This window comes from Mytilus californianus, unplaced genomic scaffold, assembly GCF_021869535.1.
Source record: "Mytilus californianus isolate M0D057914Y unplaced genomic scaffold, xbMytCali1.0.p SCAF_13, whole genome shotgun sequence".
Classification (NCBI taxonomy): domain Eukaryota; kingdom Metazoa; phylum Mollusca; class Bivalvia; order Mytilida; family Mytilidae; genus Mytilus; species Mytilus californianus.
The window spans coordinates 39,513,230-39,538,891 of record NW_026262615.1 but is presented as its reverse complement, the minus strand read 5'-3'; positions in this window follow the sequence as shown (position 1 = coordinate 39,538,891).

The window sequence follows — 25,662 nt, the reverse complement described above, 5'->3', positions numbered from 1 at the left end:
CGAAACATGTGAGATATGCATCAAACACTTTTTTCCTATTTAATTTAATTCATCTGATAAAACGGTTTGAAATATAGAATGACATATTGGTTTCGAGAATCACTAGTAATCGAGCACAATTTTATAAGTAAAATTTCTTGACTAAAATTACTGTATAACTTACCTAGAAAATATTCCTATTTGCACTATCTTATATTTCTTTGATTATTCTACATTCAGTATTCAACAAAAGGAAAAAAAAACCCACATTATTCATAAACACGCATATGTATATAATTATAAGTTATTTTCTGAAACAACTTAAGACGTGCTTATAAAATGACTTATGATATAATCTAAATGAGATTTGTTCAAGATCTTTTTACAGTGCATGTGCTACTGTTGAGAACTTTATGCTTGGTTTAGTGTAGAGATGATCAACTTTTAAAATTCTGCTACTTGAATATTAGGTAAAACAATGGAAAAATGTAAGGACAAGAATTTCAAAATTAAATAAAATTATACACAATTTTAGACTCTGAAGATTCATTTTCAATATATAATATAAAAACGAAAAGAGGTGGTATGATTGGCAATGATACACCTCTCCAGCAGAGATCAAATGACACAGAATTTAGAAACCACAGGTTACCGTACGGCCTATCAAAATGAGCAAGACTCATACAAGATAGCAAGGTATAAAAGATCCCGAAATGTGAAATGTGAAACATTCAAACGAGAACTCAAATGGCCTGTTTTATGTATTAAACAGTAAATGTAAAGTTTTCATTTCAAGTTAACGAAAGTCCAAATAACTGTCAATGCATGAGAAATCATTGGCGTCGTCCAAACGGGCCTCCGCTCCAATATTTTCCAGGAATGCACAGTCTCTATAACATAATTTCCATCTTAATAATAACCCTATTTCCTTGAAAAAGATATTTCAATCTTAATTTTCTTATTACAGCAGGGATATGTGTATAGATGTATATTACAGCAGGGATACGTGAATAGATGTCAATTTGTAATTTACAAAACTATTGCTATAATTAATTTAATATTATAAGAAATATTAAAAAAAAGTATGATTGTAACATATGAAAAGAAAACACATTTAGGAATTGTATTTTTCACTTTTTTGCGGTCGTAATGATAAAATTTGACATTTAAACTGGTGTCGTTCAAATAATGCGTCTGATGCTTTTTAAATGAACACGGATACTCAAATTAATCAATCAAAGCAAGACTGAAATTTCATTTTATGTTTTCTAAATCAAAATTATACTCAAATTTAATCTGAATCACAAGATTGTGCCTTTCTATAAAGTTTTTTTTTCGTATTAAAGCCACCAATATAACGGTTTATGACGAAAGGATTTTATATATTTTATATCAGGAAGTTATGTAGCTTGCTAACAGTGCCTGCAATCAACTAATGATACAATATTGTTTAATGTTGTTTTGCTTGTACCCGTGTTTTGTTGTGTATCGATATTAAAGAGTAAAGTTGTTTTTTGCAATCATGACTTTTATATAACATATGTTTGCATGCCTCGTCGTGATGAGGTGCGATTAATAGCTTGGCATAGTGTAAATATACTTGTCCTTTGACCTCATAATTACGTCTATGTGTCATTGTGTAGGTTGCTGTATGAATGAAGTCTATTGCATATCGCCTTTTTCGTATTATTATACTTTGAAGCTAACAATAAAGACATTCTTTCTTGTTGTTTAATTCTTTTAATTGTTTTCACATTTCTTTGAAATAGCAATAAACGGTACCAATTTAACTGAACCAATTCCGTATTTCGACAAATAATGTTTCTTAACTCATACTCGATGTCGCATAGTTTGTAAAATCTAAAACCTTCAATCGTGGAAAAGTTGATATAACCAAAAGGACCAAAAAATCATATCTAAATTAGAATAAGGAAAAAGAGTTGTGTTTGCTGAAGAGAAGTGCATTTTTTAATTTCAAAAACCTTTGAAAAATAACAAACTGCATGATCAACTATATTCTAAACAAATGACTATTCCAGCACTTAACTCCTTACAGGCAAAGCATGTCTAAACTTATTTGAAAAATCTTACACAGCTGATAAAACTTGTTGAATGTACGTCACATTTTGTTACCCGGGTACTTAGCTCAGTACACGGTATGGTTGTGTTCGATGTTGAAAGCCGTTTAATTGCCTAAAGTGTTTCTTTCTCTCTTTTAGATGGGTGTCTGATCTATAATCGTATTAAATCTCTTTTACTTTTATGCAAAATTTTAGAACGATATCTTGCATTGTCTTGACAAAATACAGTTGACATATTTTTTTCAAAATAAATAAGTGGATCAGAACATTCTGAAAATGTTTACCAAATGTTCGATAGTAAAATATCACAACAAAGTACTTCTTTACCTCTTACTTGTAAGACGTGTTTGGAAAGTGGTCTTTAAAGGCACTTGTACTGACAAACAAATTACCCCAATTTAATTAAAAAGTCGAGGAGACGTATCAAAATGTTCGTTTTAAGGCCGCATTATTGCATATTAATAACTTTGTTTTTTGACTGTGAAATAGACACGTACTTATATTGCTAACTGGAAGTATGATAACAAATGAAGCGACGATAAATATGCAGAATTTGAAAAATGGTACAAACAATTAATGTCAAGTACCTAAGGAAATACAATTATGTAGACGAAGTTTAATATAGAATTGAAACTACACAAAGGCATGTCGTGTTAAGAATTTCCACCAATAAAGAATCAGTATTTGTATAAATTGCACGCCTAGTGTGAAAATAGGAACAGGGAACGCTTGTTTTTTTTGGAACAAATTACACGTGAACGAAGTGTTTGGTAATTGCTCCCCGTAATATGATTGAATTAGTTTTGTTTAATCCATAGATTTTCATCTGAGCTTGCTAGCTAATGGTTCAATAAAATAAAAAGCTCACAAGACGCCCTAGAAGTTTCAGTCCAACTTTGTTGGGAGCCTTCTATTTAAAAAAAAATTGGCTTCCGTTGTAGGACTCTGAGATGTAACCTTAGCAAACAATACAACAAGAATTGCAAGCTGTAAGGAGAAAATCAGAGGAAATAATGTTAGAAAAAAATAATAATACCGAGGTATCTGTGTTATGTATGCTCTTCTGTATTTTTAAAATGATGATGTATTTATTCTTGAGATAACTTCTCTTATGTGTGCCACATCATTTTCTCAATTTTAGGGCAGTTTATTTACTAAATCTTTAATAAGACGCACACCACATATTCTTGGCCCTCATTCCAATGCACGTTACATTTTTCACTTCAAAACATTTCATGGATGCGGGATCAATATATCTGTATTTATACATCAAACCGTACTGCACTTGTTACCGGAATCTTGAATACATCAAACCAGGCACTTCATATCTGAGAAACAGGCTATATATACCCTCAATTTTAGAATTCAATCATACATACTTGTATTATTCAAAATTATCAGTATATTGTGAGATACAAGGATCACAAGTCTTTCACCTTTCATCTGATACCTTAATTACTAAAATATATGCTACAAACTTTAAGATTTACACCTGTGCGTAGGAACTATTTTGTTTTAAATATGTACTACTTTTTAGTATGTTCTTTTTCGACCGGGCCCGATTGATGTTACATCCTACAAAGTCTATCCAAATTATTTTTGCAAAGAATTCCGCTTAAGTCGGTGCTAGGGGCTGTCTTAAACTTGCAGTGAGGTGAGAGTTGTTTTGCTCCGTGTTGAGGTCTCACTGTGACTTTGAGATGAAGAACAGCAATAAAAGCGCTGTTCCTTTGCTTTTTGTATGTTTTTTTGTTGTGTCATGGATGGATATCCCATATCCTTTGTTTTTCTATTATGATTGTACGCTTCAACATAATTAACTCCCAAAATATATTGTATACTCCAGTCTGAATGTTATTCGACTTATTGAGACTAATTTATCACGAAGTCATTGTTTTAATGAGTTGCCTTATATACATTATAATAAGGTAAAACGCATTTTCTAAGCAACATTTTAATAAGATGACAAGAAAAGCAGACGCTGAAATGTTTGTCTTGCTTTATTGATCATAATTGAACATGTAAATGAGACCAAGGTCAAATTGTACCAGCAAAAAGACATGTACATCTTACAATCATTGTATGCATCTACAAGTTGACAAAATGTTTATAGTATTTAAGAAACAGATTTAACCAGAAACAGGTAACATTGACCATTGAACCGTAAAAAAGAGTTCAACGTCAGATGATACCTGTCAGACAGACATGTAAACCTTACATGCATCAAATATTGTTGAGCAACAAAAGCTTAACATTTACCAGTGAACATGACCTTTCTTTCATTCCATACACCAAATGGAGTTGACCTTATGCGTACAGTAATAATTTAGGAAGTATATAAGTCTTCTACCTTCTGAAAGCTGTATACAAATAGTTTATGCTAATTTTAAGTGGGAACTTGCGGATCTTTTTTATTGATCGGAACAATATATAACAGATTATCATCATGAATGTTCGTGTAATATTGGCTGATGGACCTTAGTCATCATTTCTAATAATGTAAGATATAAAACCTTTCACAACCTAAAAGTTTAGATCATATATCCTAATTGTTAAGATTATTAAAGTCTTTTTCGTTCGTTGACTTTATCTCCGATTTGTACGACTTTGCCTCCAGCAGAGCTATAGAAAAACAGTACATTAACGGGTGTTACATGGACACTTTTTTATGTTTAGAGTCACTCGTTCATTCACTGAGTTCATAGGCACTTTATCGTACACCCTGCGACCTAAATTACCTGGATTTATAAATATTATCTATATGAAAAGTGTTCATAAAAATATATTTATAAAAAAGATAACTATATCACAAAATGCTGAAATTGTACAAACCTCTCTTGGGTTTGGTCTGCAGTTAAGCTGAACTCTTTCGAATCGTCTATATCGAACTATACAGAGGATTTCCCATTTTCTCTTCATGTTCAAGGAATTTGTTTAAGTCGAATTGTGATATTGCAAAATCAGTTTCAATATCAAATAAACAAGCACCCGTTTTGGACATTGGGATGGAAAATAAAAAAAATATATATATTGTGTCACGTGATCAATACTTGGGTCTTCTCGAATATCACATTACTGTAATGTGCACGACCATAAACTTAAAAAAATTGATTTTCAAAATATGTGGATCAAAAAATTTAAAACGAGACAACATCAATTATTTTTTATTACATGTTATTCCAGATAAAAAGATGAGAAACAGTTTTTTTTTATTTTGTTATTTATTTTATTGATTTCATATTTATACATGTTGTATTTACGCTTGTCTGGTTCCTTTTTCTTATTTCATGTTCATACATCATTGAATTTTTAGATGTCTTAAATCTGTTATTCATATTTTTTTTGTTTATTTTAGTTGTGTTTTTTTTTTTGGGGGGGGGGGGGGGTATAAGCCGGGGAAGGGGGGAACTCCCCCCCCCCCTTTCCACAAACACACACTTTCAAAATTGAAATTCTTTGTTTGTTCGTATAAAATTGAGAATGGAAACGTGAAGTGTTAAAGAGACAACAACCCGGCCAGAGCAGAAAACAGCCCAAGGCCATCAATGAGTTTTTAACACAACGAGAAAAACCCGCACCTGGAGACTGGCTTCAGCTTGCCTCTTAACAAAATGTGTACTAGTTCAGCAAAAATCGACGTCACACTAAACTCCAAAACATATAAAATGAAGCAAAAAAAAAACAAAAACAAGACTAACAAAGGCCAGAGGCTCCTGAATTTGGACAGGCGCAAAAATGCGGCGATGTTTAACATGTTTTGTGAGATGTCAACCCTCTCCCTATACCGCTAGCCAATGTAGAATAAACAAACACACAGCAATACGAACAGTAAAACTCAGTTTAAAAGAAGTCCGAGTCCGATGTTAGAATAGGTAACAGAAGAAACTAAGCAAAATGACAATGACATAAACAAAAGACTACTAGCAGTTACTGACATGCAAGCCCAAGACCTTAATGAAACTGATGTATGTATGTTTTTTTTTCCTAGTATGGAGGGGTATACATGAATACAGGGGCGTAAGAGCCAGGGAAGGGGACCATATCCGCTCAACACACTTGCAAAAGTGAGAGGCAAAACTTTACGCCCCCCACACTTTTGGCAATTCAATTGTTATTAAAATATAAAATTACTACGAAAGAGGACATTAACTTATTTCTAGACTATTATACTATTATTATAGAAAATATAAATTAAACGGGTTTTTTTTGCTTGTCACCTGTCCCCCAAACTTTTCAATCTACTCCTTCGTCACTGATATGTATTAAAGAAATAAACAACAAAGGCAACAGTAGAATATCGCTGTTCAATAATTTTAATTATGCAATCGTCTTTTAAATACAAAATGCAAAATGTATTACTTTCTCATTAAAGATGTCGTACAAGTCAGATACAAAACAAAAGTAACAAAAATAAACGGGATTGTTTACACCTGTCCTAATTCAGGAATCTGCTGTTCAGTAGTTGTCGTTTGTTGATGTGGTTCATAAGTGTTTCTCGTATCTCGTTTTTTATGTATTAGATACAATACAAGGTAACAAAGAAACAGGCCGGTAGCAACCGTTGCCGGATAGTTTTTCTGCACGAGTAGTCAGGTGAAGGTCCGGGGCGATAGCCGAGGACCCTGACCTGACTACAAGTGCAGAAGAACTATACGGCAGTTTGTTACCGGCCTGTTTTTTTGTTACCTTTGTTTTGTATCTGACTTGTACGACGTATCAAGAAAGAAGTAGTACATATTGCATTTAGAAGAGGTAGCAAAATTAAACAGATTAGAAACGTAAATTGCCATTAACCAGTTAATGTAAGCTACAGTTTAAACAAACTTTTTTTTTCCGCTTACCTTCAGCCGAGAGTTTTTTTCCTCTCAAGAAATTCAAGAATCTAATAATTTTATTAAAAAGAACAATGTCAATTAACGAGGAATGTTGTACTCATTTGAAACTTTTTAAAATGCAACTTCGCAAGTAAGTAAGGTATGAAAAAGATGTTAGGGGTTAGCAAGCTAATATTTGATTTTTATTTGGGTAAAAACGGAAAAGGGGGAGGGGGTTAAAATAAATTTTAAATAAACAGGCTTGGTCCTTTTTTTGTTGAAAAAATGTAGGATGTGCCATTCTATTCCCCCATTCCCCCTTAAAAAATAATAAAAATCGTACGTTTGCTCCCAAATATTTGAATTCATTATATATGAATTATATATATTCAATAACAATGTGAATGTATAAAAAGAATGAAATGTTATGAAAAAAATGGATTTTGCCTTGTTATTAGATATATATAGGCATATATTTTGGATTTTTTTTTAAATCTCCATGCTTAAAGGTTTTTATATGTCTCTACTAGTGTTGATCAGGATTAAACACGTGTCACAATATGATCCAATCGCAGCTTACCGTCCAAAAATTGGTGACATAAGTTGAATGATTTTCTTCAAGATGTGCTGCCTATTTGAACATGTATTACACTGACACTTTTTTATTTATAGGATCAATCGTGCATTGGTGAGTTGATAGGGATTTTATCTTTTGATTAGATTTGATTTTTTTCATATATATTTCCTGTCTTTTTTATTGAAATATAAACGTCGGTACCAGCATTTCTTTACTTTCAGCATTGTCCAGAATACTATTCATGTCCATATCTTGGGGAAAAAATACATTTACGGACCGACCATTTAGCTTCAAAAGAGGGGTATGGTTTTTTTTCTGAGTAAGAAATTTATTTAGGTTTTCAACGCTATCACCTCAAATTTTTTTTTCGAAATTAACACTTTTATATACGGTATTCAGAAAATCAGGAATCAGAACATTATTTTGTAATCTGCCTGACCACAATGCATTTTTTCTCATAAAATTGGAGATCAGAATAATTTTTTAAGGAAAAACCATAATCCTCCTTTTGAAGCTTAATGGTCAATCCCTTAGTGTACTGATATGAATAGTAATATACTGGAATTGTTTGAAAAAAAATAGTTATTGATGCCAACGTAATTTTTGTTTTTTCAAAAAAGACAGGAAATATGTCGGTAAAACAAAAAGTTCAAATCTAAATGAAATTTAAAGTGCCCATGAACTCACCGATCATGCACGAGTGATTCTATTCATAAAAAGTGTCCGTGTAACAAGTAAAAAGTTTCCGTGTATTATCTTAAAAGTGTCCGTGTAACACCCGTTAATGTACTGTTTTTCTATAGCTCTGCTGGGGGCAAAGTCGTACAAATAGATTAGACCGTTGGTTTTCCCATTTGAATGGTTTTACACTAGTCATTTTTTGGGCCCTTTATAGCTTGCTGTTCGATGTGAGCCAATGCTCCGTGTTGAAGACCGTACTTTGACCTATAATGGTTTGCTTATAGTATCTGAGATATGGACTTGACCACGAAAACTTAACCTTGTTCACTGATCCATGAAACCAGGTCAAGGTCAAGTGAAAACTGTCTGACAGGCATGAGGACCATGCAAGGTACGCACATACTAAATATAGTTATCCTTTTACTCAAAATAAGAGAGAAATTAACATTACAAAAAATGTAAACTTTTTTTTCAAGTAGTCACTGAACCATGAAAATGAGGTCAAGGAAAATGGACAAATGACAGACGGAAACTTCATATCATAAGGCATTTATATACAAAGTATGAAGCATCCAGGGCTTCTACCTTCTGAAATACTAAGCTTTAAAAAATTAGTTAACGCCGCCGCTGCCGCCGCCGCCGGATAACTATTCCTATGTCGAGCTTTCTGCGACAGAAATGGCAAGCTCGACACAAAACTGCATAAAAAAAATGTCAGATCAATTTACACTGTAGGCTATAATGCATTATCACCCTTACTTTAAAATACTGCCTCAATTTTGTCATACGTTTCAATAGACAGAAACATGTCTTAGAGACATTGATTTTCTCACTGTAAATAATTAAAAGATCTGTTTAATTATGTGTTAAAATTGTGATATCAAGGTTTACTACGTCTAAATTCCTTATATGAAGATAGTTGATAAGATAAATTTGTTACACATGTGTGGTAGTAAAGTAATACGATATACAAAGTCAGTAAATTCCATATGTAGCTCGAGCTATGCTCGGTCTTGCACCATATAAAATTCGCTGTGTACCTAATAATATAAGGTCCATATTACCCAAATGCATATCGACTAGAAAAGAACAGTTTTTTTTAAAAATAAATACAGATATAATGTTAAATTTTAAACTTATTTGCCCTTGGTATCTTTAAAAAAACTTACCATTTCAATTGGATTCATATCCGAGGATTCTGGTGGTGTTGGCCACTGGTTTATGTTCTTGGTGGTCATGTAATTCTTTGTGGACCTTGAAACATGCTTTGGATCATTATCATGGATAAGACGGTGGTTGTCTGGATAAGTTGTTTGGATAAACGGAATGAAAGCCTGTTGAAGAATCTGCTGATAGAATATACTATCCATTATCCCAGTGAATATAAAAAGTCCAATGGCACCTCGACGGGATGTTCCTCCCAATACAAGAACCTGCAAATAGGAAATGTGTTTATTCCTAAAATGATATTAATGCTTGAATTCAACATGCATGCATGGTCAATGGTCAACTCTGTCATTTAAAAAGAAATTGTATTAAATAGTTGTCTGTCATGTCTGTGCATAGACTCAACACCTATCTTAATTGACTGCAAACAAATTGTCCATACAGTACTGACTATATATTCACTGGGTAAAGCTTCATGATGTTCATTTCCCATTTTTGTATATATATATATGTCACACTTTATAAGCTTGACTAGCACGTAAAAGGCATAACTACAAAACGTACTGTTTTTTTTTCATTTAAATTGTTTCACAGTTTATCTGGGCCTCTTTTAGCGGTATTGGGTTTTGCTCTTTGTTGGAAGGCGGGAAAGGTGACCTAGTTTTAGTCATGATATTAATTAAAAATTTGGATTCTGATGTGTAGTTGTATCATTGGAATTCATACCAACCACATCTCTTAATTCTATAATGTCTGAATGAGTGAGAAGAGAAAAACTTAATTTTATATCAGTGTTTTTTAATAGTAATTTGTGTTGAGTGTCATAGGGTCAAGTGTAACAGAATCGAGCAAGAGAAGCTATATATTTTTAGTCAAAGGCGTCACAGCAAAAAATCAAAATAGCCTTTCACGATGTAATAATTATTTGGACTAGTGCCTTACATGTACATGTAGTGATGGACATGATAAAGTATTTATAGTCACCAAAAAAAAAAAAAAAACTATGATGACACTGATCTTATTCATAAACATGCGCATTTAAAACACACAAACATACACCAATCTCAAGTTGCTTTTTAAGAATGAGTTACACCTGTTGACCCAGTGTCAATCTGTGTAAAACATCGTCATTGAACAATTGGTTCTTACTGTAACATAATTACATAAGCATTGTGACATAGGAAATCAACGAGAAAATGCACGAATTAGAAAGTGATTTATCATGTCTATATTATAGTTTCATTAAGATTTTTTCAAATAAGGTACAACAAAAATGAAATTACCCCCAGTTGGGGGTAAGAACGCCCTTGATCGTCAAGCGCCAAACGCCCGTTTTTCGCTACTGTTATCGTCAAATGAGGCTTAATTATTTATTGTCATTCGTCAAATCTGATTTTGTAGCTATTGTTAGCGTCAAATGGAATAAATGTTAATCTTTGACGTTATTCTAACAAATATTTTACCGTCATTCGACTTGTGGGGTACGCCATTTCAACCCTCCTTCTTGTTCAGATTTTAAAAAGCTAAAATTACCAAAAGTGAAATCTTAGAATGGAAACAAGTGAAATAATAATGAATTGCAAATAAAATGGTTAAGATTGTATTTCAACTGCACAACTATTAATGTTGACCTTGCAAAAAGACTTTAAATGATTTTTTCATGAAAGTTCCAAGTTTAGGTAATGTTTTTCCTACAGTAGTAGAAGATTAATTTACCTAGTAATCTCATATACAAGTAGCTCCGGGACGCTGATTTATTAAATTATTGTTGAATACTTCTAAAAGTTTCAAGTCACTTCACAAAATGCTTCATACTTCCAGATTTTACGCAAGTACAGCAAGATTTCAACAATGACAACATACTCAATGTTCAAGTTTAATCATAGAAGAGGGAAGGTAACTAGAACTACATGCCTATGGGGTTTTGATAATAATCGGATGAAACTCCGGTATATTGTTCGCATGATTTAATGGGTGTTAACATAATTCATATCTGATAGGGATGCTTTGGTTTGCTTTTTTGCTGGAACTCGTACATCTTCTTTGCGAAAACTGTATTCATCTTAGAATCGGAGGCTTGCTTGCGATCTTTGGAAGTCTTTTAACATACCACTCTGTCGATATCGTTTTAAAAATGCACACATAGCATTTACTGACACCTGAATATTTTCACTGTCAATCAAATTTTGTCTAATTTTCCGTAGAGATTGTCCCCCTCTCCGCAAACTAACTATTCTTTCTCTTACCTACAATGAAAGTCTTGGTGGTTTTACTGGTGGCATAGTTGCATTGTTTGTCACAGAAGAAAGACAAAATAATTTAGTATGATTTTCACTGATCGGAAGTCGATATTCATATGATATTCATCAATCAAAGCAGTCATGTTTACTAGTTAACTTTGGACCATGTTAACTTTATCTTGGAGGAGCAGACCAGAACAAAGTTAACTTTGGATCATGTTAACTTTATCTTAGAACAGACCAAAGTTAACTTTTATAGGAACAGGTCTGGTTTAGCATTTAATAGCAGACCTGGTCATAAGTTAACTTGTGTGTAGGACTGGTTGTGGCAAAGTTAACCTCGTCCAGAGTTAACTTCAATATTGGCCATGGACCTGTCATGAAGTTAACTTTTCGGGCAGTCATAGTCCTAGGACCAAGTTTGCTTTTTAAATTCACCCGAATTCCTAGGACCGGTCACAGCAGTCATAAAACCTGTCCCAAGTTAACTATCACCAGTCATAAAGTCTGGTCATCAAGTTAATTAGCTGTACAGGTTAGGACTCCACCCATCTGTAAATACTCAAATTATATGAAGATGTCGTTTTTCGTTTTTGTTTTAAGATAACAAAACACTTTTGTTTTTAAGAAATGGAAAATGAAAAACGAAAAACACTTCTGTTTTCTTCGTTTTCGTTTTTGTTTCTGTTTGTTTAATGAAATCAAAAGCGAAAAATGAAAACACTTTATCGTTGTTTGGTATTTGATATTTCAAAACGTAAAACAAATGGATGCAATATACAGGGACCGAAAACCTAGGTTTTGATTGACATATGGAACACTAAGAAAGTCCGCCAGATTTCAGAATCGTTCTCCTTGATTTTAATTTCACCTTGTAGTTCAAATAGGAAACAAAACACAAATGATACTCACAATACATCTATGGAATAGTTTCCAATATGTTTTGCACTTTCTCTTACGAGAAAAGCGCCATCCCCCATATATTTGTATTTTTTAAGTAAACTCTCTGTTTTTCGTACGTCATCCTTCCGTGGTACCATGGCTCGCTATCCTACAATGATGAATGTGATATTCTTCAAATGGGGCGGGGGAATAAAGATAATTACCTGTCAGTTCAATATAAAAAGTACAAATGAACTAGGAAAATTATTTCATGAATTAAGGGCTTGACATAATTTTTTTCTGTTTATGTGTTTGGAAAAAGATAGAGAATAGGTTGTTCATTTTCATATAAAGAATCAATGGACTGTAGGCCAGTATCAACATTCCATTTCCACAATTGTAGACTTCTGTCTTTTATATAGACATCATATATGGGAGTTTCAACTAAATTCTATTTGATCATTAAACTACACAAAGATAAAGGGATCACGAGTACTAACGTACTTATAAGGAAAACTTTTCTGGTAAATATTTATTTGGTACTTAACGGCTTTTGATATTACATCCCTTTATTTCAAGTAAAATGTATATTTGATAAAAAAAAACATTTCAAAAGAATTGATCAAAACATGTCAAAACGTCTGCAAAATATGCCTTAAATATTTTTTCGTAATCAAACAGACATTTTCCAAAGATCTTTTCAAGCGGAGCCAAAAACATGTCTATTCTAGTTCCGTTATACATTTGAATGCTCAACTCAACTAATCGTCGTTTACCTAAAGCACTCTTTAAATAACATAAAATTGTCAGAATTAAATAACTACGAATAAATACTGTTTACAGCTTTCTAACAGGAATGAAAACCAAACCGTTGTGCTAAATCCTCTTCCAGATGTCAAGTTTTATAACCTAGACGCCATGAAAACAAGGAATATAGAAAGCATTGTTGATTGCACCAAAGAACATTAGACGTTGTTGTTTAAAGTTTCGAGAATTGGTTTAAGTCCATCAACTGTCGATGATGGTGGTATATAACTAAATGTCTACATAATTTTTAATCAAAACCGCAAAAATACACTTAATCATTTTTACTAATTTAAAAATAGTTTAAAGTAACCATTTTGCCTAATCCACATTTCTTCCTCCATCTGAAATGTAGGCTTTAACGTGTGCTTCTGGTGACGAAAACGGCTAGTCTAACAGGAATAACTACTCCCCAGAACTGTCGATTTGTTTCGTTTTCACGTTTTATATTCCTTATTATGTAGAATTAGGAGATGTAGTATGATTTCTAATGCGACAACTATTAACCAGAGTACAAATGACGTGCATGTAAACAACTTGTATACATTTTTAATATAAACCTTATAGACAATTACACATATATTATTTTAATACGGAGGAACGTAAACAACGTAGTAAATAACAATAGGTTTTGATCATTCATATTGTCAGATTAATAGTGTTTATACGGAATATAAATTTTTATTCTCAAGTTACATGTTTTCAACTGAAATTATTTGATAATATAATATAATATCGGTGACATCCTAACAATAGACAAAATGTTGATGATGATTGGCATGGAGTTGACTTCATTTGCAACTGATTATTTTAGTAAATGAAAACGGTAATTAAGAGATAACTGTATTGTATTTGAAGCTTTGCGGACGTTCATCGGTAGTTTTACTGTTGCAAATTTAGTTTACCTGGCGACGCGTAGCGGAGACAGGTAAACGGGTATTTGCGACAGTAAAACTACCGATGGACGTCCGCAAAGCTTCAAATACAATACAGTTATCTCTATTCTAATGCAAAACAAGTACATAATTCAATTTCAATCATTATTTCAGTGTAAAATTCTCATTAAAGAAAATTCCGCGAAAAGATGTTATCTTCTTTGGCCCCTAAACTAGGTGACGTCATAGGTATGCTTCCGGCGTCAAACGTAAACACCCGGCGTTTTCTGGCTTCTTGGCCGCTTCAGAATGTAATTAAATTTGATAAAAAGAAGATTTCTAAGTGCAACATGTGAGTTTTTTTGCTTATTATTGTAAAAATTGCATGTCAATACATTCCGCAATTCAAAATGTCGGCTTCCTTAGTTACAGACAAGGACATAGAGAATTTTACGCTTAGTGTCATCCAATCAGAACCATTGATACAAAAGAATTGCATTAGCATTTGTATTTATCGTTATATTTACCTTATACAGCAATTTATTAAGGATGCATTACCTTCCAGATATCTTTAACAGACACAATCCTATGCTTATCTGATGATTTTAGTCTTTGGTGAATTTTTATTTTACATGGACTGCATATGAAAATGCCACAATCTTCGCATTTCCACTCAACTTTTTTCTGGTCGCATAATTGACAAACGAAAGCTGATTGAGCTTCATTATCACTAGATTGTGCTGCCATCTTGAGTATAAGTTGAAAAAAATATGAAATGAATAGTATAGAAAATAAACTGATATTCAGTACAAATCTAAAAAGTCTGTTGTTATAACAGAGAATGGTTATCATGAAAATAAATGAAATTGCAAGTATTCCAATCGGCCGGAGACCAGTTGTGGCGTCAACATAAGCCTACATTGATATGCGTCAACCATCTGTTACACACATGATTAAATATCCATACTAAGATTTTTCAATGTTTTTGAGACAATTTTGTACTTCCAACTTGACATTTTTCAGTTCCAACCTGACATTTCTCAGTTCCAAGTTGACATTTCACACTTCCAACTTAACAATTTCCTGTTTCTAGTTCACATTTCTCAATTTGAAATGAGAAATGTCAAGTTGGAAATGAGAAATGTCAAATTGAAAATGATATATGTCAACTTGGAAACGATATATGTTAACTTGAAACTGAAAAATGTCCAGTTAAAACTAAAAATGTCAACTTGGAACTCATAAATCTTCAGTCTGAAATTATAAATTTAACAACAGAATATTCATACTAATATATCGCGCTCTAGCATGTCTAGCGGGGTGAAAATTTGAGAAATTGTGATTATCAATCAATACATAGGTATTTCTTTAAAAGCGACTTTAGAATTTTTTGGCATTTCGTTAAATCCTTCCTCACGCGAGAGGGCCTCGATTGCCGAGTGGTCTTAGTAATCCAACTACTGTATCACACGCAGGCCAATACTGAGGTGGCAGGTGCGCTCGACTCCAATCGTAATTGACTAGGATTGTCAGTTTTCCTGCCGAAGGTAGGTGGCTCTCTCTGGGCACTCTGGCTTCCTCCAAAAAATATAAACAAAACTGACCTCCATAAAATAGCCAATAGTGTTAAAAGTGGCGTTAAACACCAACCAATCAATCAATCAATCTTATGCTATGCTAGATTAAAAAGATTCATCGTGCTAGTATAATCCAATTGCTAGAGTTATATAAAAAAAGCAGTTCACACCTAGCTTTTTATATTATAGTATTAACAAACCAAAACAGAAAAAAACTTTTTAATTTTTTTTTTATGGCTTAGTACAATCCATTTTAGCAGTAATAGTTGAAATGTTATAGCATATTGCAATTTTAGCGAGGAATTAAATCTATTTGAGAAATGTAGTAAACTATACTAAATTAAACTGCAGAGAAAGTTGTACAATTTAATTCCGGGGCATTGCGCAAAATCGTTTATTTCTGCATTGTTTATACCGTTGCTGTATAAAGTCTTTTTGGAAGTAAATTTGTTAGTAATATAGTGTTAGGCGGTACACTTACTGTATGAGTATAGTTTTAGAACATTGCATTTGCTTCCATTACTTACAAGCCTGCTTAAATACAGTACTTTTCAGAATCGTATTATTGATAACGATGTTTGGTTGACCTTATATAGTAAATTTTGTTTTAAATGTTTATTGTTCATTGTATATTCATTGTATATATGTAGCTTTTGTATTCCACTCATCGAACTTTAGAGATTTGATTCTAAATTGCTACTTTTCTCTTTGGATCATGTGCATGTGACTGTCAGGAATTTCGAAAATTGAGCTGCGTCGGATAGAAATCGACCTTATGCAAATATATATCAATGCATTTGTTAGCCTTTTTCGGGTTGAAAAACATTTCTAAAGCAAGTCTGTAATTGTTTGCAAATTCAGTCGTTATGAGAAACTTACAAAACAGACGAAAATTTCTCTTTCATTTATATTCGTATTTGAATGTTCCAAAATCAGTCAAAGTCTTATACATGAACATGTATACGTGCACTTGCATTCGGTCGATTTCTATCCGACACAGCTCAATAGTTGTATTTATAGTTGTTTTTGCCTATTAATATAATGGTTTATCGTTAGTTCACAGTAACTTAATTAGAGTAGGATAGAAAGAAATTAACAGGATTTTATGTTAGTTTACTTCCTAGCTAAACCATGACATCATTATTATCTTAACCTATTTTAAATGAAAAGAAGAGAGCCAATCAAAAAGAAGAGACAGTATATATATTTTGTAACCAGTTTTAAAATATAAAATTAACATGAATAAGGAGATGTAGTACGATTGCAAATGAGACAATTCTCTACCAAAATATCAGTCTAAAAAAATGTTTTTAATTTAAGTTCGGGATATGATCTCACTCATTTATAGGCCCAATCTATATGTTTCATTTACCAATGTCTGAACTGCCATAGCACAGGTTATTTAACTAAGACTATTGACATGTGCATTCTCATGTAATATTGTGAGCATAGTTTCCAGGAATTTCTTTAATTTTCAACAAAAACAGACTTGAATGTAAATATATGCGATAAGGATTTGAATATCCAATTGTCATAATCACTTTTTTAAAGTTGTATTCCATGTTATGTTCCATGTTTTATTACTTTGTTCAAGTTGGTTGTCATCCTATTGGTGCTGAAATGTGTAGGTTTTTTAATTTTTTATTTTACTTTTACGACTTTTATGGTTTGATGGACTTAAAGACAAATTGAGGATTCGTCGCAAGTAAAACAATGTTTTATTCGTTGCTGATTGTGGTGTAATACCACCATTGTTTTTCCCCTTTTAGTCTTTTTTAAATTTGCACTTTTCAAAAAACTGTACAGAATTTATCTTTATTTCAAATAAAAAAAATACTTGACATGAGTAAAGTTTTATCCTGTCCAGTACTATAGACAACATTTCTGTACAATATGTCTGGTCATCCTTCTTATCCTTTTTATGTATGATCATGTATTATTAAATAGGAACATGTCTATTGTAAATTTTAAAATATAATAACGAAGAATGTTAAGTTTGTAAGTATATTATGTCTTTTTGGTAAGTAAAAGACAATTTTTAAGTATTATGATAATTGTTTATGTGCACATAAACCTCGCATGTGTTAAACTAAAATGTTCATTCAAACGTGTTGGGGATAACAAAAATGAAAATATAATATATAGAAAGTACAAAAGCATTTGAAAAACGAAAAGGGGTTATAACTCCTTTAACATTCGTATTACAATATTTTATTACAATATAAACTATACTTGTGGAAGACTTTGACTTATTCAATAAAAAACAACCACAATAAACACTTTAACTTCCAACAAGGCATAGCACGATCTAATTTTATAAACCTCTGTTTTTGTACAATACATGCGGATATTAAGACGGCATCTTGCCATCATTGGGTTAAGTGCTTTAAACATGAGTATCCACATAACATATGTACCTGCCCAAAGTCAGTATGTTCGTCAGTTATTGTCTTATATTTTAATGTTTTGTCCTATATACAAATTGATATTGATGGCAGATCTCAGATGATCTCTTTACATCCATTTTTATTCAAACAATTAATTCTTCAGATAAAAATGCCTGAGAAACGGTACGATTGTTAATAACTCATATGCTACTTCTACAGATAAGACCCTAGAAACACGATATATAGATCAGTTGATGGGTAAATAAAACTTTAAATCAAATCTGCAAAATTTACTCAAATGAAAAACTAAATGTAAAAAGTTACGCTAACCAATAAATAATATAAGAAATAAAATATTAATAATTAAATATCACTTACTACAGCAGTCTTCTCTTATATTTTAATATTTACAAATGCGGAAATATCCACTTGTTCAGTGTTTCCTTCCTGCTTCATAGATGTCCTTTCGTTGATGTCATATTTGTTCAATTTATTCATAACTATTTCTAGAGTAGAAATTATTACGAGTTTTACGGTCCGTGTATCTTTGCGTCAATTCGTTTCACATTTTGAAATATCAAAAACAAAAAACGAAAAAGTGTTTTTCTTTTTCTTTTATGATTTCATTAAACAAAAAAAAAAAAAAAAAAACAAAAAACGAACAAAACATTAGTGCTTTCGATTTTCATTTTCGATTTCTAAAAACGTCTCGTTGAATGTACGTCAAATTTACCCAGGTACTAAAAGAGAGGAAAAACCACTTTAGGCAATTGAACGGCTTTCAACATCGCGCACAACCGTACCGTGTAGTGAGCTAAGTACCAAACGCAATGATTGAATAACACCAGTAAGAATATCAAAGTTTATCGTTGAGATTCTTCAGCCAACAAGAATAAAAGGTACATTCTTTTTTAATTTCTTTTACTGTGAAATCTTTGTTATAAAATCATGTAAGTATAATCATTCTATACTAATATATCATGCCTACAAGGGGTATTTGCCAAAAATACCGATTGAGAGGTAATACAAATTTCCAGAGCCGATATGCTCTTGACCTCAGGATTTTTATTGTAATCAGGTATCCTATGAAATTTCTGCTTAACTGTATAATTTCTGTATGTGTAATGGTATTCAGCTGTTCCTTACTCTTCAATAATCCTGTTTCTAAACTTAACTGTACATAGCCTAGTAGTAAATTTGTATTGTATGACACAATGGATTTTTTTGTGATAATCAAATGACGCAAACAATGACAAAGTCTGACCACAATTGTAACTTCGCCAGATCAAACAACTAACCGTGTGATAATCTCAAAGGACACAAAATCCTAGCGCAAAATGTGGTTTCAAGATGAAGAATAGCAAAAAGACCTTAAAAATTGAACAATTACCTACAATGTGTGTGTCTATATGCTGGGGGTCCCTCTTGATGTTTCTGTTGGATATAAGTACTCAGACCTAAAAGGAACTCCAGGATGAAGAACAACAAGAGAAGTTGCATTCTTTTGTTATGTGTTACTTAATATCATGTATACCAGTAGATTGCTTTATAACATATCGTATTGTCTCTTGTACATTTACTCCATAAAATTTAGTTTTTTCATACATGTAGAAGTCGATCATGATTGTTTTTCCATGTTTTTTAAGTAAATTCTTGATGAAAAAAGACAATAATATGGACATGAAGATTGAACTTTTCTGATTTTGAATTACTATTTTGACACTTGGGCGTTATAAAACAAATCATAATATATCACAACACTCCATCCAAGTAACAATGTGTAAAAAGTTAACAATTATAGGTCAAAGTACGACCTTCAACATAGAGCCTTGGCTCACTCCGAACAGCAAGCTATAAAGGGCCCCAAAATGACTAGTGTAAAACAATTCAAACAGGAAAACCAACGGTCTAATGTATATAAAAAACGAGAAACGAGAAAAACCACCGAACAAGAGGTTCCCATCGTAGGACAGGTGCAAACAAATGCAGCGGGTTTAAACGTTTTAACAGGAGCCAATCTTTACCCTAACCTGACACAGTAGTGTAACCTTACAACATAGAAAGGCAAACTATAAAATATCAATTGATATGGCTTAACTCGATCAAAAAGACATATAAACAAAAACAAGTAAACATACACTGAACGAATAAATTTGATCTATGACACAATATAAATATAATATTAAGTCAATTTTTACCTGTTGGTTACTGTTTGAAATATTCGTGATATCGGATAACGGTTGCAGCTACACTTCAACCTGCACAATTTCATCAATTATCTGATCAGTTTGTAAAGCAGAAAGAACCAATTCAACCTCCGTTATACTGTTGTCGAATTCAATTTTACTTGCTTGAACAATTAGATTTTCACTATGAGTTTAAGATACGGTAGTAAATTCAGACACAAATGTAGACATTTCTCGTTGTTGTGTCACAGCAATACGATTTGATACATTCCTTATTACGGTGACCAGATACGGTGATAATATGACGTCCTTCAAATTTTGCCTCATTCAAAAGAGAAATGCAAGTTGCACGAATACTATGATTACTATAGATTTTGGACAAAATGGCAGCTTTAGAAATATAAGTCATCATTTCCCCAAGTGTGTTTTAACCTAATGTCTTGTTTTGAAACCAACTATTTCTATCCTAATCAAAGTCATCATTAGGTCTCTGCCACAGCGCTAAACAATTTGGGTGTCTTTTCACTAAATATTCAACAAAGATGCTAGTGAACATATTGCAGTATTTGTTTCATACAACCTACCACCTTCTGGTTCAAATTCCTCAGTTTGGTCACCCTGATGATTTCTAGTTAATTCTGATGTAACTTTACGTACGTAGCGCTGACCCGAATCATCGGTTTGAATGTCAAAATCAGACACTTTCAGGTTTCTCAAGTTTGCTTCTCCCCTGCGACAAAAATACAGATTGAGTTCAAAGAACACCTTGTTAAGAAGTCCAGTAGGTATGTTTGGATTATATACGCGAGGATGATTGTAAAGTTTGACTATATCACCTTTCTGAATATTTGGCTTGTGTTGGAACTTCCCCTTTCCTTCCTGTCTCATTTTTTTACACATGACTTTGAACGCTGCGTTGGCATTGATGAACATAGAATCTGCGAAATTACTTAGTGTGTCTGTTTGTTTTGCTTACACATTGTCGTCAATATGATGGAATTCTATGCGACTGTCATACAAGTGAGAGGTTTAACTAGCTATAAAACCAGGTTTAATCCACCATTTTCTACATAGGGAAATGCCTGTACAAAGTCAGTGATGTGACAGTTGTTTTCCATTCGTTAGATGTGTTTGAGCTTTTGGTTTTGCCATTTTATAAAGGACTGGCCGTTTTGAATTTCTCTTGGAGTTCGGTAATTTTGTTATTTTACTTTTTACTTCCTCCTCAGAAGCATCTGTTAATCGATTATCGACCTGCTGGACTGACCCGTCTTCTGCGTTGTCGACCATATTGTGTATTTGTACTTATCGTTTTCTCAACGAAAAGTCTAGAGGTCTTCGAAAGTCGCGTTATTTTTAGACATGGTATTTCCCATCTGCCGTGGTATTTGCTAGCAAATATCCCGGCACATGAGTTTTCCTAATGACGAATATAACGGAAGAGAAATGAAAATCTCAATTTATAGAGAATTTGTGAAAAATATCATTTCTCTCATCCAGCAAAATACAGCATTATTACATAAAAGGTGGAATTATTCTTAATATCTTTACACTTCTTAGTAATTTGAGCAATTGTTTTGATTGTTTTTATACTATACATGTACGAGTATCCCTGCTGTAAAAAAACATAGTAAATATTGGATTCATTGAAATCTGAGGATTATTAAGATGATGTTTATTTTTTGGGGTACAATTAGGATATTAGACTTTTGCATTGCATGGCTAGTGTTATATGTTTTCTATTGATCAAGAACTGTTTCTTTTTCCAGATTAAAACATTTTGACTTTGTCGATATGCATGGCGGGTGATGCATACATACCAGTAAGCGTTTAGCTTGTCGAAGCAGCCAGTTTCATCAGTAAGTCGATATTCCAATGAATATTTATTGTGCACTACTACTTGCCGATGTGTTTTGTACATTGATACAGATATAAAGCCTCTTGCAAAGTTCTTTCATTTCACCTTCAGATATATTAATGATGTCTTGTCACTCAAAAAGCCATAATTCAATGAGTGCTATCATCTCATATATTCAAGTGAACTCCTAAGTCAGAAACCTGATGTTCAGTGGTTGTCGTTTGTTGATGTGGTTCATAAGTGTTTCTCGTTCCTCATTTTTTATATACATTAGACCGTTGGTTTTCCTGATTGAATGGTTTTACACTACTTTTCGGGCCCTTTATAGCTTGCTGTTCGGTGTGAGCCAAGGCTCCGTGTTGACGGCCGTACTTTGACTTATAATGGTTTACTTTTACAAATTGTGACTTGGATGGAGAGTTGTCTCATTGGCACTCATACCACATCTTCTTATATCTATTGATATTAGGAATGCTACCAAAGTAGAAGGTATGTTTAATATTTCGATCATTTCCTCGATATTTACACCGATGGATGACTTTAAACTAGAGTCTATGACAAACGTGATGATTAACTTTTTCAATTGTCAACTGATGATTTCTCAGCAGTAACATACCCTCTGCTCCGCAATATGGTGTTTATATAAGTTAATACATAACACTTGTGCATGTTCACACTTCACGGACAAAGTTAAGAGGTAGTGCGCACCTAATAAAAAAAACCTCCACAAACAGAGTTATGAGGAAGAAAGTCTGAACAATTTAGCCTGATCTGTATTTTAGCCAATTGTGTCTGATTCTAGAGAGGTGAAATTTTGACTGAGTGTTAATTAGCTTGATGGGTGATGGCGTTCCCATAGTTTGTTTGTTACTTTGTTTGTTATTTTGATTGTCTTTCTATTGGATTTATGAGATATGAACATCGAAAAACTACTGTTGCTTATATTTATATTGTGTATATTGTTTGTTTTTGTTGTTTGGTGTGGAAAAAATATAATAAATATACATTGAATATACATTGGTTAGTTTGAAAAGAAACCAGGCCGTCTGTTTTTTTTTTGTTTTTTTTTGTTTTTTGGTTAGCTTGTTTTACATTTTGTCAATTTGTTGGCCGTTTAGTGATCTTTAGTTGCTTACGTCTCGGTCATTTTGTTTCTGGTTGATCATTGTCTAATTGCCAATCCTATCACATCTTCTTAATTTTGTATCTTTAGTTAACAACTAATGAAAATCGGTAATATCGCAAGTTTAAAGACATTCTGATTTGTATCTGTAAGACAAAACATAGTTTTACTTCCAATAAAGTTTGATATAGAGTGTAATTCTTAATTAGTTTTGAGATAAATACGAATAATTATTTGTAAAAACCTACCTATCTGAGTTTCAGTTTGGAGTCGGTCAATAATAAGGTCACATGTAAAACCAATACGTCGTAGTGTTGCGGTAAGAAATTCAAAATACACAAAAGAAGCTATCACAGCATTAACGGTACAAGTTTTACTGCAACTAATTTGCAACTTTGACAACTTATGTCTCTTCAGTAATGCTCTACGTTAAGATATTTGAAAATTCAAAACCTATTGCAAATGTTGAAGAGCTTATAAAACGAAAGAGACCAAATGTAAAACCCAACCAGGACAAGGATTCAAACCTCTGCACGAGGAATATTTAAGAGCGTTAGGGAGGGATAAAATTAACGAATATCACGGCACAGGCCTTGTGTAAATTTATAGCTTTCATAAATTATTTCGATTCTAATACGACAAATACGGTACTGTAAAACTGAATTGAGGGTGGGAATCCTGTGTGTATGGCTGTTCTTTTTTTACTCCTGTTAGATAAAGTTAAAAATTTTCCTATCAATCTATAGCTTCCATGAATTATTTCTTAAATAACCGCTAGAAAAAAATGTGTTTAATTCTTTTAATTCTCAACCTCAACATTTGCTATTTTTAATCGACATTTTTTTCTCGTAAGCTACCGTCAACTCCACAGTTGACAGTCGTAACTTAGAAGCCGCCATGTTGACTTGCTGAAATCAGTTAATGTGCGAATAATGCAATAGAATAGAAAATAAAACAACACCTACCTCAAAACTCTATTTTAATGCGATATTATCCGAATTTCGATGGTTCACGTAAAGAAAAAAACCTTCAGCTTTATCGTTTTCATTTGTATGACGTCATGTTTTGAAATGACTTTAATGCGCCAAAAGCATTAATGGACTTTCGCGGAATTTTTTTTAATTTTTATTTTTACATATATTCGAGCTCTAATGCATTTATTCTTTTTGTTATGCATAAGAATACGAATAAAGGTTCTGTAGTCTTTTTTTCAATTTCAATTTTTTAACACAACGAAAACGGCATAGTGTTTGCAAATAGATTACGATACATGTGGATTTACGTGGGAGGTATATTGTAACAGCCATTATTATGTATATCTCTTATTCTGCACTGAGCATAGTAATATTGAGAATTTGATCACGGTGTTGTTTACAAAGCGAAAAAAAAAAACACGTCATATTAGAATCATGCCTTAATTATACATGTTATAAATGATTTCGAAATTTTAACATCAAATACAAATAAAACAATATCCGTATTTTCATGCCAATAACGAAGAACTTGCCAGTGGGTTTATGATATCGTAGTGTAGCTTTTAAGTATGTTTAAAGCCATATTTATTAATTATAGACTGTTCTATTCAATTTTCACTTTCTATTCTTCCGAGACATTTACAGTCATATGTTTACATCTGATATATGAATAAAAGAAGATATTCTACAGCTATGAGAATGAACAGTAACCACAAACATTAAAAAAAAAACACAAATTAAAAAAGTTAGTATTAGAAAGCTAAAATCTGGCATGTATCATCATATTTAATACTTTTTTAATATATACTAAAGACATTCGGCCATGACTACAAAGTACTAAACAAAATGTATTGTAAGGTGTTTCATTGTCACAATTGACGTTTTATAACTCTTTGTATTTCTTTACTACAAGTGTGAAACTTGAACAGATCGTCATTATAACATTTTGTTTTTCATTTTACATTGTAAATGTTACATTCCAAAATATCATATATCTAATGTATTCTGTTTTTAGATTGAAATAAACAAAACAATTCCATCTACAAAATTCAGTTTTCAATGTTTTGCACAAATTGTTCAAATAACCCATGTTTTTCCTGTGCCGAACAAGATCATGATGTACAAAAACCATACGCTAAGAATTAGATATATTTTGCAGCACATTCTTAGTACAACCGGTGCTGCTGCAGTCACCTTAGTTCGTTGTAAAGTCTGTATTTTTTTAAATGGAATATTGGTAGAAGAAATGCATATATTTATGCAAATAACGCCAATGCTTTGGATCAACATAATCAAAGGTCAAACAAGGAAATTAAAAATTGTATCTTATTAAATTGTTATCATAGGTTACATTCAAATAAGATATTAAGTATTTGTAAACATTTTTTTCATTTCAAAACAATCCGACATGGTCCTTAAGTCTTCAGTCAAATAAATGACATTTAATTAAATCAAAG